The sequence below is a fragment of the Anolis sagrei genome, chromosome 1, assembly GCF_037176765.1.
Source record: "Anolis sagrei isolate rAnoSag1 chromosome 1, rAnoSag1.mat, whole genome shotgun sequence".
NCBI classification, from domain to species: domain Eukaryota; kingdom Metazoa; phylum Chordata; class Lepidosauria; order Squamata; family Dactyloidae; genus Anolis; species Anolis sagrei.
The window spans coordinates 261,154,918-261,175,397 of NC_090021.1; the positions used below are offsets into that span (position 1 = coordinate 261,154,918).

General features: G+C 39.1%; 1 protein-coding gene and 1 long non-coding RNA gene across 2 annotated transcripts in view; one reads left to right on the forward strand and one right to left on the reverse strand.

The window, feature by feature from the left end:
• BBOX1 (gamma-butyrobetaine hydroxylase 1) overlaps positions 1–20,480 on the reverse strand; it is a 119,120-nt gene that overhangs the window by 77,142 nt on the left and 21,498 nt on the right. The window lies entirely within an intron of this gene.
• The window catches only part of LOC132769223 (uncharacterized), a 51,544-nt gene continuing 40,766 nt past the window's right edge, over positions 9,703–20,480 (forward strand). Inside the window, exon 1 of the long non-coding RNA XR_010908938.1 lies at positions 9,703–10,045. This is a non-coding gene — a long non-coding RNA (uncharacterized lncRNA). The remainder of the gene's footprint in view (positions 10,046–20,480) is intronic.

The following is a 20,480-nucleotide window of genomic DNA, read 5'->3' on the forward strand; positions in this document are numbered from 1 at the left end:
GCGGATGTCAGGTGGTGCAATGCTGGCTCATCAGCTGTGTTGTGCGAAGACATTCTTTGATAATGCGGCATGTCTCATGAAGAGCCACATCCACTGTTTTAGCATGGTGAGATGTATTCCACACTGAGCATGCATATTCAGCAGCAGAGTAGCAAAGTGTGTCTGACTGAGATAGCGTCACCTTTGTCTGATAGTTCAATAAACATAACATTTGTTTCATGCACCAAAATATTAAAAATATGGTGTATAAAATTACAATCAGGCTATGTGTCGAAGGTGTGTATATACATGAATTTTGCGCTTAGACTTTGTCCTCATCTCCAAGATATTATGTATATGAGCCCTCGGTGGTGCAGTGGGTTAAACTGCTGAGCTACTGAACTTGATGACCAAAGGGTCACAGGTTTGAGTCCGGGTAGCAGTGTGAGCTCCTCCTGTTAGCCCCAGTTTCTGCCAACCTAGCAGTTTTAAAACATGTAAATGTTAGTAGATCAATAGGTACTGCTCAGGCAGAAAGATAACTGAGTTCCATGGAGTCATGCTGGCCACATGACCTTGGAGGTGTCTACAGACAATGCCAGCTCTTTGGCTTAGAAATGGAGATGAGCACCAACCCCCAGAGTCGGACACGACTGGACTTAATGTCAGGGGAAAACCTTTACCTTAAATATTCCAAAATCTGAAATCAAAAGCACCTCTGGTCCAAAGCATTTCACACAAGGCATACTCAACCCCTATTTGTACTGCAATTAGAAACAGAAACTACTTCCCCCCTCTCAGTTTTTAAATGTGCTTTGCATAAGCTTTCATTTCTGTTATTACATGGTATCCCCTCATTCAGAGGGTCTCCCCAAGTTAAAGTTAATTTGATGGCACTTAACAACAACAACAACCCACCTGAAGTTTAGTTGTTGTTAAGTGCCATCAAGTAGACTTCAACTTGGGGAGACATCTGAATGAGGGGATATAATGTAATAAGAATAATGCCATGCTGAAATATGTACATTAGCTTCCATCTCAGTGGGACAGCAAAGCTATCATTGTGCTGAACCTCTTTTAGGGTATGATTCAGCACTTTGGATAGCTTCTTTATAATTCAGACGAAGACTTGGGAGTTGATTCATCACTGCATTGATATCCTTCCTGAAATCCCCCTCTCCTTGTTAGAGAATGCAGGTTCAACTAGATGAAGATTTCTAGCATGAAGGAATTTATACATCAAGCCCTGTCATTATAATGATGGTAGTAACATCACAGCACCCAGTGGTGCAGTGGGTTAAACTGCTGAGCCACTGAAAGGTTGCAGGTTTGAATCCGGAGAGCGGTGTGAGCTCCTGCTGTTAGCCCCAGCTTCCATCAGCCTAGCAGTTCGAAAACATGCAAATGTGAGATCAATAAGGTAATGGCGGGAAGGTAATGGCGCTCCATGCAGTCATACCCGCCACATGACCTTGGAGGTATCTAGGGACAACATTGGCTCTTTGGCTTAGAAATGGAGATGAGCACCAACCCTCAGAGTCGGACATGACTGGACTTAATGTCAGGGGAAAACATTTACCTAACATCACAGCTGAAGTATACTGTAAATCTTAAGGGATGCTCTTCTTAGAGGGCAGCGTACAGTACAATCCCCTTATCTGTGGTGTCAGTATCCATGGTTTCTTTTATCCATTCTTACAAACACATCCCTTTGCACCCTGGGAAATTATTGTGGGCCTCTCTAGGTCCTCCAGCACAATTTTATGGTATACTTCTAGCACAACTTGACTCTGGACAGAGATATCCTCTCTGTATTTTATTTTATTAGCTTTGGTTAAGTGGATGGCATCATTTGCTGGAGCTGCAGTCGATCCCAATGGAAGGTATTGGTCTGCACCTGGAAGAGAACACTAATCACCTCTACTGAAGAATAACAACAACAACAACAACAACAAGGAGAGAATGCTTCTGGAACATGGCTATACAGCCCAGAAAACTCACAGCAACCCAGTGACTCCAGCCATGAAAGCCTTCGACAACACATAATAAAGATACCCAGGCATAAAGTGAACTTAATGCCTGTGTATGTCACTAACAGGATGCCAGCTGTCATGGAGCCATGAAGCTTCCTGGATGGTCTTGGGCTAATCCTTCTCTCTCAGATTTGTGAGGAGAAAAAGAGAATGGAACATGCCCACAGATGCCACTTAATCTCCTTGAAAACGTCATATAAGGGAGAGAGAGAAAAATAAGATAGAAATTACAGAGATCTCTCTCAAGCCTTCGTTAGAAGATTGTGTCATTAAACAATTTGATATGAATTTTAAAAATCAAAGAGGATGTGAAGAACTCCACACAGGTTTGTGTGTGTGCACGCACGCTTTGTATTGATAGAATGGGGTAGAGTAGGAAAACAACCATCTGTTTACAACTAATTTGCTTTTTTAGTTTTAGATTTAATCCCATTTTCTCCAACATAGACTCCCAAAATGTTACATGCTTGCACTGGAAAGCAAGTGGATTGCATTTTTTGTTTCCAACAATAAGCCAAAGTGATGGGAAACAGTTTCAAGGTTATATTAACTTTGAGAGAAACAAAATGGAAAATGACCTTTCTCAGAAGGACTCATGGTAATAAAATGGTTACCAGAACTCAAAAAACAGTTGAGTGTTTTTCAAAACTTTAGCTTATGTTTTATATATTATAATAAAAATGGTAATGGTATTATGAGTCCATATGGTAGTAGTTTGTCATGAAATCGCAGAGAATCTATCTTCAGCTTACAATATGGGTGTCTCAGTGCCTTGTTTCTCTGAGTGAAATGGTCCTGTGATCATACAACTCCCTTGCCATGCTTTGAAGAGCTAATGCCCTCATCGTGCTGAAATAAAATGGGTCCTTTACAGTTAAATGTGAATGGCCAAGGATCTGTTTTATTTCAATACAAAGGGGGCATGAAAGACCCGGCTAGCACTTTATCTGATTGGAGATTTAGATCCAGCACCAGAACACAGTTATCTTCAAGAAAATGCCACAGTGCTGCCAGATTCCACTGCTGGTGGTCAAAGTCTTCCCAATTCCTTTTTAAAGACATATTTTTGGGACATAAGTATCAAGCCAAGTATGGCGTATTTTGGAGACTATAAATCAACCCAGACTGTGTTCTTGTCTCTGACACGACTAAGTCCTTTATCACTGTTCCTGAGTCACCTGATATACCTATTGGAGAAAAGTCTTATCAACTCCTTTGAATGGGGCATAGGGAGTGTGGTTGACTACGGGCTTCCTTGTTCCTGCAGGTGAGTTTTAAATTTTGCTTCAAACACTTTTAAAAAATTAAGTCTATGAAAAGATATCAAATTTGTCAATCATGTAAGATTAGTCTCATTCAAAGACTCATCCCTTAGCTTTAGTTTGCAAATGTGACAAATGCTTACTGTTCTCAAATGCTAGGGATAGGAATCATGAAGTCTTTCAGATGTTAGACTGCAACTTGAGGCCTTTCTGATCATTGATTGTGATGGTTTCCACCTTCCCCACCTCCTCTCCTTGTTTTGTGTGCCTCCAAGTCATTTCCAACTTTTTGTGACCTTGAGGCAATCCTATTATTGTGGTTTCTGGGTAAGATTTATTCAGAGAGGGTTTACCTTTGCCTTTTTCTGAGATTAAGAGAGTATGACTTGCCCATAGTCACCAGTAGATTTCATGGCTGAGCAGGGATTCAAATTCTGTTAAGAATCACATCAACAATGCACCCCAACAGCATTTGGAGGGCAAGAGTCCTACCCTTTCCTTGAGAGAGCAGAATCCATTTGGAGCTCTCCATGGTTCTGTTTCAAGTGCTTATCACACAAGAGGCCTTTTTCTTTACCTGTCTTGCTGCACCTGATGTACGTACTCACCTTGCACAGATTCTACATACCTGATAAAACCACATTTTGCAAGATTAGTTTTTCTTCTGCTTTGGATTTCCCTCACAACTGGCCCTATGAAGTGCCCCTAGTTTCCCTTGTTAGTTGCCATTAATCACAAGATGGGACCCATATTGCCTTCCCTGGTAAATGAGGAAGAAGGGTTCTTGCATATCTTGTCTATATAAGAAGCTGGACTGAAATACAGGACAAGTATTTTTCAGCCAATCTGCTGTGCAATGCTTAAAAACTGACACATTTCCTATTAAAATAGCATTATGTATGTTCCCATAGGTAAATTTCTATGTCTACTCCAAAAAAGGACTAATTTACTTGTAAGAAGTGTGCATACGATGACAGATTTAAACAGATTATGTTTCTCTTGGCTAATTTAGTTGATCACAGCCCTCTAATTAGAATGTTCCCTTCCATTAGGCTGACAGTTTATTTTTGCTTCAGTTGTTTTCTTTGGGCTCATTAATCTATTTTATCTCATTTCAGCACATGTGCTTTGTAAAAAGGTATAAGTTTTCCCCTGACATTAAGTCCAGTCGTGTCTGACTCTGGGGTGTGGTGTTCATCTCCATTTCTAAGATGAAGCGCAAGCATTGTCCGTAGACACCTCCAAGGTCATGTGGCCGGTATGACTGCATGGAGCGCCATTACCTTCCCACTGGAGTGGTAGCTATTCATCTACTCACACTTACATGTTTTCGATATGCTAGGTTGGCAGAAGCTGGGGCAAACAGCGGGAGCTCACCCCGTTCCCTGGATTTGAACTGGCGACCTTTCAGTCAGCAAGTTCAGTAGCTCAGCAGTTTAACCTACAGCACCATGGGGGGGGGGGGGGCTTTGTACCAAATGTTAAAAAAATTAATTGCCATTTGGTGGAAACACAGGACAACCAATCCACATAGGCAGAATTACCACCAATGTCAGATTGCCTTGTGGATCACTCATTCCAGGATCACCAATAATGCATCATCTCATTTTCATACTGGAAAGACTGGTGTTGCAATCACATTGAAAGTGGAAAATATTGACAGAAATGAAGTCATTAAAAATAACACAGAAAGGAAATGCCAACAGATTGACAGCAATTTTTAGATCATCCACCCCAGAATTGATATCTTCTAGAAATGCTGGACAACAGTTTTGATGATCAGCCATAGTGGTTGAGAAATAAGATGAAAACTGTCTTCTAACACATCAGGAGCTCAATACTTTAGAGAAACATGGGTCTAGATTATTTTCAATGGGGGAGTGAGTAAAGATTGCAAATTCGGGAGAAAAAAAGCACAGAAACAACCTCAGTTAAGAACTAAGCCTTAATTGAAGTTCCCTCCCTGTTATATTTTTCTCAGCATATAGAGCTTTAAAAATATTCTGGTAGGCCTTTGGCGTGGAATGCAGCTATAGAGCAGGAGAATGTGGGTGTTACCCCCCAAAAGAATTCCGCCTTGCCAAAGAAATCTTTCCTTCAGGATCTCTAGCATTGCAGTAACTTAAAACTTCAGTCAAATATTTCAAAATACAGTTTGGCATCCAAACAAAAGGAACAGGCAAATTTACCATGTAAATATGAACACAGCAAATAAAAGAGACATACGTGTGAATGAGTTTCAGAGTCCCATGCTTCTTGAATGCTTGAAGTGAAGAAACCAAAGGAAAATTTGGGAATTTTTTTTATTTGTGGGAGGCAATGAGTTAATTTCTTCTTTTCAATGCCTTTATTCATTTTAGTAGCTCTACTATTTTATTGGGACATACCTTGAATTCCAATCTCAGTTGCAAAGCTTGGGTCACTTAGTACTAATTGAGTCAGATTACAGCTTTCGCTCAGGCTAGTAGTGTTGAGATTGGTTGGTTAGTCTGTCACTGCCTGTTCATGTATGACTCTCCTATTTCGCTATGATTCTCCAACATCGGCTGGAATATGTTTAGGAATATCTTTCATGATGAAGAAACAGACTAAACAGTCTAGGAGTTACAATCCACAGTTTCCAAGGAAAGATGTCTATTCTAGCAGGATGTTCTCTGGAAAGTAGACCATATACTAAAAGGAGACAGTGAGATATACAATACATGATAGAAGAATGTATACTTGTTGAAAGAATGGCTATAACCTGAAGGCAAACGTTTTTTTTGGTTGAATCAGACTCAAGTTGAGGGACTACAATGACTATTCAAGACTAGAATCTCTATGTGGCGTGACGCTGTGTGACATGATAAAATTGGGTAACTGCAGAGCCTGAGCTTTATGATTTTAGGCAGGAACCTTTAGATATCAGTTCAATTATGATTTACACAACCAAAGTCATTTTTCCTTCTGTTTTCTTCCATCCCTTGGTTTATTCATGTTTCTACATTTCTGATGTGTTAGAGAAAGAGAGAGAAGAGAAGAGACATACACATCAGCCTTGTTTTTTAAAACAAGCATTTATATTTTAAACTCACAAATGATAACGTGGGTTGTTGTAGGTTTTTCAGGCTATATGGCCATGTTCTAGAAGCACCTCATAACCTCTGAGGATGCCTGCCATAGATGCAGGCAAAACGTCAGGAGAGACGTTGCCATACATGGCCATACAGCCTGAAAAACCTACAACAACCCAGCGATTCTGGCCTTCGACAATAAAATGATACCATCTTCACAGCTGTAGAAAATGAGTTTGCTTTTACCCAGGTACCAAGCAACCTCATTTGTGAAGATGTACCAAGGAAAAAGGATATGCAAAAATTAATAAAAATAGCATCTGTAACCATGCTTTTGTTGAAGCAGTCATCCCTTGATTGTAATTTGTTTCTTTAAACAAAAATGTGAAAGAAGAATGGATAATATGGGGAGGGAAATGTTAAGTTCTGTTTGTCTTTGGTACACTTATGCCAACCCAAATGTGGATGTCAGGTCCACTTAGCATTAAAATCTGAAGTATATCACCATTTTAATGAGGAAAAGAAAAGAAGTGTAGAACATTTGGCTATCTGCCGAAAATCCAGAGTGGTGTTTCTCAAACTGAGTTTTGCTTTTCTGAGGAACTGTATATGTCTCTAAAAAGGCCCTTTGGAAACTAGGTGGGGGGATTGTTGTAGAATGTGAGAAAGAAAGGACCAATTTTCCATTTTGAACTACTTATTTTTCTGGGATTATATAACACAGTTTACATAAACTCAAAGTGTGCTGAAACTGCTAAGACGTCCTTGCTTGAAATACCAGAACCTGTAAAACCAAAGCAGAGTGCTCTTAGAACAAGAAAAATTAAATACTAGCTGGCATGCGGAGGCTGAAGTTTATACAGCACTGTCTCAAAGTTTCCTTCTGCTTCCCATCTGTCACAGCCACCTGTTGTCTCTTGTTTTGACTTTACATTGTGAACCTTTTAAAGGCTGAGAGTACCAAGTGTTTTTTGCGCCAGGACAGTGGGGCCCTGGCTGAAGTTTCTAATCCCCACAGTGATAAAAATAGGAACTTATTGCTACTACTAACTCCCATGAAGCTATGCAGCTGCACAAATAGAGACCCTGAAATAAAACAAAGACCCATTTCTTCAGGCTATTAACAAAAGATCAAGGAAAAGCACAGTACATTTTAATAAGGAGGGAGTGGCAAAAAAAGTGGTTATGATGCTATTACTGAGGTCGGCTTAGTTTTCTAGAACTCTTCATTTTCCTTATGATGCTCCTGGGAGACAGTAGTCTCTACAAAGCAAAGAATGTCCATCTCTTTTCATTCCCCTGAGTACAATTCACCAGTCTGCAGGTAATAGCCTTGTCTGGATTTTGCTTTGTGGCTGCAATTTGTACCACATTTCCACAGCTTGGGAGAGAGTGTTTTACAACTCCCAGAAATCTTCCCCCTCTCACAACAGCCTCAACACATTTCCATGGAGTCTATAAGAAAGAAACAGGCACATTGATGCTATTATATGCAAGACAAAAGAACTTCTGCATCTGGTGTTGTCCCTTGAAGCTGTCTTAAACATCCTGATGACTTTAATGCTGTATGCCAATTGCAACAGATGTCTGCATATGGATTCTTGATATCTTTATGTCCAAATTGCCCAAGAGCATTTGTGTGTGAAAATACGTTGTATTTGTAAATAGAAAGCTCTATAGTTGATCCAGAGGCAAAAAGCCAGTGGACAGCTGTTGGGTACACACAATGACATCATCAAAAGACCAGGGTTTTTTTTTGTCATGTACAAAATAAGACAGCGAAGAACATTTTTTCCTGCTGCAGCTAGTTTGTCCCTCACGTGCAACCACTGAAGTCAATGCCCAGTGTTTTTCCCAGGACACTAGTGTTGCTACTGAAGTTGTCGGAAGCTGTGCACACTCCTCTGCCAAGAAAGGTGACCTCATGCTTCCTCATATTTAAAACAGTTCCCCCTCTGGGACTTGGCTGCAAAGATTAAAAGGACTGCCATTGTTCCACTCTGTTAAGAGTCATGATTGTTGGACAAAGGCTCTTTTCAGAATAAGACCTTCTGTTTCAGGAACTGCGTTTGAATATTATATTTATGATCTGTAATGTCCTAAAGGTCACTCAGGAATTTAAGGCAACTTTTACCAGTTAATAGACCTCATATTAACATTAAGAGTGAATTCAGATATAATTCAGAGAAGTCATGGGGACCCCAGACACAGGTATTTCAAAACAGGGGTGGAGACCTGTGAGATCCAAAAGTTGTGGGACTAAAATTCCCATCATCCCTCATCATTAGTTTTTCTGTCTAGTATCCAGGGCCAATCTGGAACATTTCTATTCCAGACTTTGGTGTAGCTGAATTATGTAGCTGTTCTTTCTCATCTGAGGTTGGATGGTTATAAGTGTTAATAATCTGTTGGCCAGGAAAACACAGTTCATTGCATATACAATGAAAAACATGGAGTTGGAAAAAATACTCCACTAAGGGCCATTATTTTTGTTATATCCTTATGTAGTGCAACCCTTATGAATAATATACATAGTGGCTTGGCTCTTAAAATGTTAGATCCAAGAATTCAAGGTTTCAGGTCTCTCTCCAAGCTAATGACCAAAGCCATTCCATCATTCTTGCAAGGATATTCCTTATCTAAGTTTACACTAAGAATGGAGAATTAGGGGATTGCAAGAATTCCTTGCCAAGAGTTAATACCCTGTGAGTAAACTGTGCAGGCAGGCACAGTACATTTAATAATACCTAGTCACAGTCTACCTGCCAGCAAAATGGACCATGTGTTTCTAATTAAAGTCTCAATGTTATTTCTAAACATGCACCTATGCTTATAAATAGCATGCACAGTTTTATTCAACCTTTTTTGAACCTCTTTTTTTTGTGTGGCAATCTTGCTATTCTAAGTATGTCCTTCTAGAAGATTCATCTGTTACCACTGTTTGGAAGTATTCAAAAAGATAGCTGGTTTTGCCTGCTTTAGCATAAAAGGACATAAAGAAATCCTGTAGCACCTTTGAAACTAACCGGGAAGCAGACATGTCTAGTATAAGTTTTTGTGAGAACAATCCACTTCAACAGATGCGATAAAAGCTTTCATAAATGTTATGGTTACCTTTCAACAATTTATAAACTAGGCCTCTGTGCAACATGTAGGAAATTATTCAACTCAAAATGAAGTAGAGACTGACTAACTGGCAGAAAGAAAATTTCATAAGAAAGGCTAAACGTTAACTTAGCCACTTGTCCTCCTCTTACTTAGTTGTGCCTCCTGAATGCTTTTATAGAAATAGGCTTTGAAGCTCTGGTCTTAGTCTGATCTCAGACTAGTTTTGTAACATGAGAAATTATTCCTTGGCTGCATTCCACCAGACAACAATGCCAAATTCAGGCTAGTCTGGAGTGCTCCCTTTAACTTCTATGGGGGTCTCCATGGAAGATTAACAATTCTGAAGTTAAGTGCTTTGTGTGTGAATCATGTCCTAGGGTTGAATCAGCTTATTCCATGGATATCCAGCCTTTTAGTAATGCTTGATTGGTTCCACATGCTTATCCATATTGTAGCCAGCCATGCTGTTGTGATGCAGCAGCATTTGTAAATGGTATGGTGCCAAGGCCCAATGAAATAATCAGGAATGGCACAGGCTGCCTTGAAAGTGTGAGCGAAAGCACTTCACCAATCATTTAAGTGGTGAAGTTGTGAGTGGCTGGGTTCTTGGGTAAGTGATCTGCTCTCTAGTATCAAGATTTAAAAAGCCAGCATTGTTGAAAACATCCCAGGAGGACTTTCCTGAAATATTTACTCTGTCCTTAATAGACTGCAAAGTTAATTTGGAAAACCTGTCCAAATATGCTATTTCCTGGTGTGTGTGTGTGTGTGTGTGTCTATTTTGCAACAAATTTAAAATGGTGCACATTTTTGAACCAAACAGCATAGGTAATCACATGTAGGGTTTCTCTTGTGAAATTTTTCACAGTTTTGGAAAGTAAAATACACCTTTAACAAAAACTTATCTGGTATTCTAAAATCTAAAATATTCAATAATTTGTCTACATGGATGGCTTAGACAATGTGATATTTGTTTTTTTAATAGTACAGTGAAACAAGCTGCTTCAAAATGATTAAAAATAATATTACAGATGTGTATGAGGTGTATATGAAATATAAATGACCCAATCTCCAACATATGCCATCATGTACATAAAGAAAAATGTGCCAAAAATGTGTTCTTGAGGGGAAGAAACCCCTCAAATGCAAAACACTTCTGGTCTCAAGCATTTTGGATAACTGATAGCCAACCTTGTATTTTTACATGTTCACATTGTAAAAATACCACAAATACACATATTAAAATATATTTTATAAAAGATGCTTATTAAATTGTATTTCTATAAATAAATATTGAAATACACAAAACAGAGATTAAAAAGAGAACACAAGTTTAAAATTCGTGCTTTAAAACTGGCTGGGTAGGCCTCCTGGAAGGGATAGGCCTTTAGATGGTTTTAAAATTCTGACAGCTCATTTAGCTGTTGGAGCTATTCCGGCAGGTCACTCCACATTCTTGGGGCGGCTGATGAAAAGCTCCTCTGGGTCATGGTGGCCAGTCAGGTTCTGGCAGGCTGGAGCAGATGCCCCCAGAAAACCTAAGTGTGTGGGGTGGATTGTACCAGAGAAGTTGATCCTTTAGGTAACCTGAATCCAACATGTAGGACTTTAAAGGTACTTTGCCTGGAAACTAATTGGCAGCCAGTGGAGTGACTTTAGGATAGGTGTAATACGTTCACTCCTAGATGTTCCTGTAACCATTCTAGCTGCCGTATTTTGAACCAGCTGGAGTTTCTGTACTTGGTACAAAGGTAGCCCAATGTACACTACCATCTTCAGGTCCTCCAAATCTAGGAAGGGGTACAGCTGGCATATCAGCTGAAGCTGATAGTAAGTTAATGTTCTGTATTCATCTTAACATGTATAGTTGATAATTTCACAGCTTTTTGAACATCTATGCATAACAGTACATTCATTCAGAAATAGCAGAAGCTTATCATTATTTAGCTGCCCCTAAAGCTTTATACAATATGATGAAAAATTCATATTTCCTAGTACAACATACTGTTTTTTATCTTCACAGTGTGTTCTGGGAGTCAATTTATTATCTCAACTGCTTCAGTAGCTATCGGCTGAAAGTTTCCATGCTGATAAGCAGCCATTTGAACCCTTGGCATCTGCACACCACAGAAACAGAACAATTGAAAAACCATTTGTCATACAGCACTACAGGGTTCTTTATGAGTTTTGGCAACTATAGACTTAAGCCAGATACTGTTCTGGAAAATTAGATTTTCTGCAGTGAAAGAAAATGCACTCATTCTAATTTTCTGAGGAGAGAGAAATGAGTAACTAGTTAAGCTAAACATATAGAGAACCATATTTAATATTCATTAATGCATGATTCATTAACATATTATATTTATATGATTCATTAATGTATCACTCATTAATTACATGAAAATATAAGTTAGTTGTACTGTTAAATTAATGTTAAATACTGTTCTCTATATTGTTTCATCTAAATACTGTCATTTTGAAAATGTCATACATTATTTTACAGTGGGAAAAGACACTTACTATAGGATTATGTATTCTAATCATTGTAGGAAAAGCTATCACATAAAAGCAAAAATATAGTTAGAGACTTTGAAACTATTTAGAAATATTTTAAACACCCTTAATTTTGATAGGTCCTTGACTCGACATACCTTGAAACATTAGTTAGAACAACCAATATAATGCAGTGCTGTGACCATCCATCACTGAACAGTGATAACATGATAATCTGTGTTTTGGATTATCACTGCTGAGATAAGAATTGCTTTAGCATGTCATTCTATACTTTCTTCTTAATAGTATCATTCCAAGCTATGCCTGCAGGGTTTTGGCTTTTGAGGTTCCTGATTCAAGTTGCAATCAAGGATTTGTGCCTTTAAATTCCAAACAGCAAATCCTAAGAACGTGTATAACATTTAAGCTTCTATTACAGGGATTGACAACTGTGGAGGAGAAGGGGACCAATTTTCTGCCCTGAACTCATTCAACAGTTTGCACAATATAATTTCCAATGTTAATTTTGAGTGATTTTTGGATTTCCCTCTTTGTTTTGAGGCACAGAAGGTAAAGCACCGCATTATGTAATTGTTGCAAGCCATTTGGCTGGGTGCTTGTGTGAATATATATATTTTTTCATTTTGGGGAGAGGATCTGGGGATTTTGAGGATTTTTAAGGGCCTCACTTTTCCCACTGCTATTGTATTGCCTTTTGGTAATCTAAGGGTGCATTTATTTCATAGAATTATTGAAGTTTGACACCACTTTAACTGCTATGATTCAATGTTTGGAATCTTGGCAGGTGTAGTTTGGTGAAGCACTGGCACTCTTTGGCAGAGAATGCTAATGATCTTTTTGAACTACAACTCCTGCCATTCCATAGCACTGAGGCCCCATCTACACTGCCATATAAAATCTAGATTATCTGATTTGAACTGGATTATATTGCAGTGTAGACTCAGGGTGGTTCCAGACAGCACCAAAATGTGGGATTAATATGTGGGATTAATATGTGGGATAAACAAACCCAGAATCTCAGAGCAGGTCCCCACACAGACCTGCCAGTCCCAGGCTTTCTTCCCTTGCCATCTTCACAGCCCTTTTGTGGGCGGACAGGGGATACCCACAAGATTTTTTTTTACTCAATTATGAGGTGATGCATATATGCACACATAATACAATTATGGAGAGATTCTTATATGTGCATATATGCATCAGCACATAACAGCATGATTTTTTTTAAAAAATGCCCCGGATTTCCCTCTTTTCTCACTTGCTTATTCACAATCTATTTAATATTATAAAGTTGAAAATAAAAACTTTCAGAGACCTCTAATGGTTCTCTGCTTCTATTCTCTTAAAACCAGCTGGAAATCAGCTGTCTCTCCCTTGGAGCCTGAACAGCTGATCAGCTGGTTTGGGCTTTTAAAAACTGGCAGGGGTGGGAAGCAGTTTCCATAGAAGGTAAAGAGGGAAATCCTAAACTTTACATGACTACAGGGCCATACAGTCATGGGAAAATCCAGTATTTTTCACCTGGAACTGGGATAAAGGAGGGCCTTTTTGAAATGGGTTTTTCCTTCATTGCTGTGATTGAGCATGCATTTAGTACAAACATCATCTGGACATCCCCGTTTTTAACCCGTTCTCTCCCAATTATAGGTACTGTGTGGAAGTCCTGATATTATCCAGTTCAAAACAGGTGTTGTGGATTGTCTACTTTGATAATCTGGATTATATGGCAGTGTAGAAGGGGCCTGAGCCATGGTAATTAAAATAGGGTTAACCTACATTAATTCAACTGCAGTCATTGCCTGTGACCAGGGGCAGATGCAAAGAATAACCACTAATTTTCTTCTCCCCCAGGAAAAAGTGGGTTTAATATATCAAAATGCCCTGCTGAAAAATCTGTCAACGAACATGAGTTTTGGAGGCATAAAAAAACTCTTGTGTGTTATCAAAAAGACTAAAGCTAGCTGGAGGAGCAGTAAAAAATTTAAAACTTAGTGCAGAAAAAAAATTGGTTTACAATGTACTTTTTTGTTAGTAGAAACAAAAAAGTATCATTTTACATACAAAACCTTTGCATGCAAAGGTTTTATAATGTTTTACACAAAATATAGAAAAGTCATGAAGATTTTTTTTGTAAAAAAGTTTTTTTTTAAAAAACCCCACTTTCTTGCAGATTTTTTGTACAAAATTCCCCCAAAGTCCCAAAATGTGGGCAAATTAATGAAAACAAGTACAAAATCTCTCACAATTACAACCACCAGTTGTGGGGGTAGACTTATTGGAAAAAAAACCCATTCTGTTACACAAGGATGTAAATGAAACTTTAGATTTCTACTGGTTACTCATGCTCCGTGCTTCATGATTAATGTTCAGTCTGCATAATTTTTCTTGCTTGTTTTCTTGGCACTGGAAATATCAAACATCCTGAGGTGAATTACTAACTGCTATGTCTGTCATTTCCTTTTGTTCACCCATTCAAAACTTATCTCTTGGCCATAAAATTTAGTTTGATCCCCTTTCTGACCTGTTTCTTATGCTTATACTCCTTGAAAGTAAAACTCTCCATCTTCTGTGTCCTCTTTTTAATTAAAATACTTCCCATCTATCCCAATTTGCCCAGAAGAGTTTCCATTAATCCTCTGCTATCCCATTTTTCAGCTGACTTTATAATGTCCCAGTTTTCCTCTCCCCCTTTCCACTATCGTCCACAGCTTACTTTAGTTGCTGTAAACTGAGTTTGTTGTTTGCACTTAATTAACTTAAAAGGAGGGAAATGTGGGCAGGCACAGAAACTTGTTTTTCCCAGTGTAGTTAAGCAAAGCATATTGATTTCAACTCTCCCAGTCTGCATGTTATTTTCCATGAAGAACTTTGGTCATCTTCAACTACCCTCTCATGCCTCCTGATCAAACATCTGCCAGTTTTTATCTGTGAGATGTTGCAGGTTATACACTTAAGGTTCTCTGTGGTTTAACCGTTTATTGTCATATCTTGCTCTTAGGGTGTATCTTCACTGTAGAACTGATGCAGTTCAACACTACTTTACCTGCCATGGCTCAATGCTATGGAATCCTGGAAATCGTACTTTAGTGAGGCACCAACACTTTTTGGCAGAGAAGGCTAAAATTCCCCATCATTCCATTGAGCCATGGCAGTAAAAGTGACATCAAACTGTATTAATTCTATAGTGTAGATGCACCATCAAGCACTCTGGCTTCCCTGGGTCACACAAATACCAGGCAAAGGAGCAGAATAACCCAAAGGTTAAGCCCTAAAACTATAGAGTTATAAACCTTAATCATTCTCCATTTATACAAGAGAGAAAGCCTGGAACTATTGAAAGTGACTGACTGCCACTGTAGAGGGATTAATGATCTGCCTCTGTATAAGGGAGCTTCTTGAATTCTTAAATGTATAAATTCTTAAATGTATAGATTTTCAACCTGAACATCTCCTCATATTGCTTTCAATATGCATGAACTGTTTCCCATGAGGCAGTCAATATATGCGAACCCCTAACCTACTCTCCAGTAATCTGACATGGAAGAGCATTGTTGCTAAAAGACATCAAGTGAACTTGAATTGTGTCAAACTATGGATGAGACACCTCCAAGTATTCTTCTTATCAGTTCTAAGGTGCAAAAGATGACATTGCGAAATGTTAAAAAATTGAAACATTACAACACTAAAACATATTCTAATGTGTGTATCTCCACATATACATTTGATAATTTGCCTTTTGCTTTTTTTGCATTGAAATTCTGTGGGCATTGAAACACACTGCTAGCACACTGCTAGCCTTCATATTGTGGCTTATGATATTAGACCCAGTTATTAATATCAACAGAAGAGATTATACTAACACAGGATCTGGGGTCAGAATTTCCTGCATAACTGTTTCTTCATCTTTTCTGTCTTGGGTGATCTACTCCTATGACAAAGGCAATTTCTATATTTATCCAGATGTACTGGGGTAAATAGCTCTAGAACTACTGTGATGTATCCTGGGAGCATTGTCAGAGCCCTTTTGGCATCCAGACACCCAGCCACGCCAAGGGCACATTAGGGTCATTGCTGTTGCCACTGTGTCACTAGCCACAATAGCTGCCTCACAAAGACTGGACAGTAACATTGTTTTTCCTGGTCACATGACTGGACATCATGTTGTGACCTCACCAAAAGCAATGCCAGAAGCAAGCTTCTGCAAGAGACTTGCTTGTGGCTGTGGCTGGAAGCACAGTGGACGGACATGTTGACAATGGATAGGGCCACATCCATCCTGACAGTTGTCCATATCTCCAAACTTCGTGATCCCTCCAGAGTAAATCCCATTTCCCCTTGCTACACTTCTGCAGTGAATCCAGCCATGCATGTGTGGACTTCGCTGAAAGGCCAGTCCACATTATTTGACTTGTCAGACACGGCCAAAAAGCTACTTCAGGATAAGGATTTTCATTTTTTATATATTCAGTAAAATTAATCACTGCAGAGTTTCATCTGTAAACTTATAAAGTTTACAGGGATCAATTAATATAGTGAATTGGGTAAACTAAAATTTATTAAATTTTTAGTGACGCGCCCTATATGACAATTTCAAGGAATTTAAAATCCACAACTATTCACTGCACACACACATTTTTCACAAGGACTACATAAATAATGCTTTCCAAAAGAATAGCCTGATGAATTTTCTCAACCAGATGTGACTCATGTGGGAAAAATTTCTAATGAATCAACTGAAGATCACTCCCAGATTTTGTACTTGACTATGTGGTGGCTGTTCTACAGTCTATTCTCTTCAACTATGTGAGCTATTCATGGGTAGTCTTTTATAAAGTAAAAGTATAGACCATATTTTGTAGTGGCTAAAATCAAAAACTATAATTGGCACATAGTAATTAAATTATAGGCTTTCTTCTTATTTAAGCACCCATCTGCCAGTGTGGCCACAGAGAATTTCTATCTGGAGATGATTTATATCAAGAGAGGACAACTTCCAAGCCTGTAAAACAGGGCATATAGGATTCCCACAAAAACTTGGAAGGCCGCACATCATTCCTGGCATGTGTCCTGTTTTTATTTTATAAAATCCCTTGAAGACATCTTCTGGTCTATTTGCTGGATGAAAAAAGTATTTGCTGAACTTAAAATTTAGACCCCCAAACACAGGTTAATGGGGACCTGTTTTTAGTTTTAAAATAATCAGATTTGAGGGTTCTGGGGCTTCCAAAAAGCCTACCGGCTGCATTTCTACATCCTTGGTTTATATACACACCCTCTAGCCCTTTATTTATTTCATTTATATCCTGCCTTTCTTCCAAACTGAGATCTAAATATAACTAAAATGCTTTCAATACAAAACTTAAAACCCAAGTAAATCATATTTCTGGTTTTTTTCAAAAAAAAATGCAGGTTAAAGATGCATGTTAAGAGTAGTTTGAAATACATAATAAAATAATAACAACCTTCACCCCCAATTAAAAGCTTTTATTTGACATCAAAAACCAAAAGCCTCCTTAAATAAAAAGGTCTATCTGTGGGAGAAGGCAGCAGGGAGGACCCCAACAAGCTCTCTTGAGGAAGAGAACCCCATTGGTATGGCAGGCCCACTCTATTACTTCAATGTGTTTTGTTTTATGGATTTTTGTTTTATGTTTTGTGGACATTTTGTCCCATATGTAAGGTGTCCTGAATCCCTTTGGGGAGATGGTGGCGGGGTATAAGAATAAAGTTATTATTATAATATTATTATTACTCAATCACTCAATTTTTCTGCCATTTTTTAAGTGTAGCAATTTATCTCTACTTGACCTACTTTCCCCCTTCATCCTGGCTTACTTCAGTTGCTGCAAACTGAGTTCAAAGTGAAAAGGGGGAATGGAATCTTGCCCTTCCCAGACGACTCAGGAAAAAGCAACCTGCTGCAGCTTCTCCTAGCCTGTGTGTTTGTCCTCATTAACAACTTTTCTTCTTGGTCACATTTGTCCTTGTTATGAATGTTGGAAGGTGTGCACTAAAAAGAAGTAGAACTTTCTATTAAAACAACGTGATGGTACTTTCCCCTCCTATCTTGACTTCAAGAAGCACTGGACACATACTTTAAAAAATAATAATAAAAAATAAAAGCTTGGAAGTTTATTGCATGAAGCTGCTATTACGAGACAGCAGCTATGTGATCATTGATAGTTGGTACATACTGGCAAAAATGTCCTTGCAAATACATGTCTTAACATTCATGCAACTGATCCATGATCCTGTACTCCTACTTCTGTCTAGCCTCTTGACCCCTTCCTCCCACATGTTTGGTACTCTGTCATTTTTTTTTAAAAACATTTTCAAGTAACTTGGGGGCCAGTAACTCTGGGGCCAATGTACCTGAGGGACCGCCTCACCCCCTACCAACCCCAGAGATCCCTCCGTTCTGAGGACCAAGATCTATTGGAAATTCCCAGTGTCAAGACCTTGCGTCTAACAGCAACCAGACGCAGAGCCTTTACAGCAGTGGCACCATCACTCTGGAATACTCTGCCACCTGAAGTCCGTGCCTTGCGGGACCTATCAGCTTTCCGCAGGGCATGTAAGACATATCTGTTTCGACAGGCCTTTGATCTCTGGCATTGTTGGGTTTTTTTTAATTGTTTAAAATTGTTTTTAAATTGTGTTCAGTTTTAGCTTGTTCTTGTAAGCCGTTCCGAGCCCAAGGGGAGTGGCGGCATATAAGTTCGAATAATAAATAAATAAATACATAAAGCTTAAAATGAAAAAGTACTGTCTTAGGAATAGTAACGGGGACTAGAGGATCTTGCCTTCTGACACCACTTTTGTGCTGTCATGCACTTCTGTACTGTCATGCTGGCACAGAAGTAGAATAGCTATTGCACCATTTAGATCAGTGTTTCTCAAGCTTTCTAATGCTGCAACCCCTTAATATAGTTCCTCATGTTGTGGTGACCCCCCAACCATAACATTATCTTTGTTGCTACTTCATAACTCAATTTTGCTACTGTTATGAATCATAATGTAAATATCTGATATGCAGGATGCATTTTCATCAACTGGACCAAATTTGGCACAAATACCTGATGCTCCCAAATTTGAATACTGGTGAGGTGGGGGGGGGGGTGATTTTGTCATTTGGGAGTTGTAGTTGCTGGGATTTATAGTTCATCTACAATCAAAGAGCATTCTGAATTCCACCAACAATGGCATTGAACCAAACTTGGCACGTAGAAATTTAATTAATTTATGAGGCCATAAAGAAAAAGGACTCCGGGGAATGTGGAATGCGGAAGAACTTCATCGGTGTCGTTGATGGACAATGAAAAGCAGCAGCTCCCCTGGCGGCCAGAAAAAAGTTAAATAGCCTCGGTGTATTTGTCTGTTAAACGTTGTTTGTCAAACTGGCATTGAATGTTTGCCATATATGTGTTTACTGTAATCCGCCCTGAGTCCCCTGCGGGGTGAGAAGGGCGGAATATAAGAACTGTAAATAAATAAATAAATAAATAAATAAATAAATCTCCCATGACCAACAGAAAATACTGGAAGGATTTGGTGGGCATGGACCTTGAGTTTTGGAGTTGCAGTTCACCTACATCCAGAGAGCACAGTGGAATCAAACAATGATGAATCTGGATCAAACTTGGCATGAATACTCAATAAGCCCAAATGTGAAAACCAGTGGAGCTTGGGGAAAATATACCTCGACATTTGGGAATTCTGAACCCCACCAATGATAGAATTGGGCCAGACTTCCCACACAGAATCCCCATGCCTTGAAGGGACTCCCTCCATCCTCGCACTTTCCCTCGCCCACACATGCATACCACGCTGCCATGAGCTGAGCATGCCTGCTCTCCCCTCTCCACTTGGAGTTTCAGAAACAGCCCTCCCTTTGGCTGAGAGGCTGGTCAATCGCAGCAGAGAAGGGCTCTTGTGGGGGGGGGGGGATTAGCCATTTATTTCCAAAAAGAAAGAGGAGGGCAGGTGGAGAGATCTCAAGCTGTCTCTGCCAAAGGGGTTCCTAAGACCATCAGAAATATATATTTTCTGATGGTCTTTGGTGACCCCTGTGAAGCCCCATTGCGACCCCTCCAGGGGTCTCGACCCCCAGGTTGAGAAATGCTGATTTAGATGAAGGGGACATATTTAGATGAAGGGGACATTACACAGTCTGTACACCCAGATTGAGTAATGTTGCAGCCTAAACAGGGCTGGAGTAAGTGGATACAGTATGTAGAGCAAAACAAGAAACAAATTACCCTTTGTCCCAGAACTCTCCAGTCAGTTAGGAGAAGAACATTGTTTGATATCTTTCTTTTGTTCCATTACCACATCTGAGCAAATAAATCTTTCATCTTTATTTTTTTATTTGTCTTTAGTAAGCAGAACCTGCTTACTAAAGACAAAACAGAATGAGTGTATATACCATGAGAAGTGTTTCAAATTACCTTCATCTTTCTGGTCTGAAACCTCTGTCATTGTCTTGAGCTAAATTTAACCACATTTAATTTTCACTGCAACAAATCTGAAGTTTG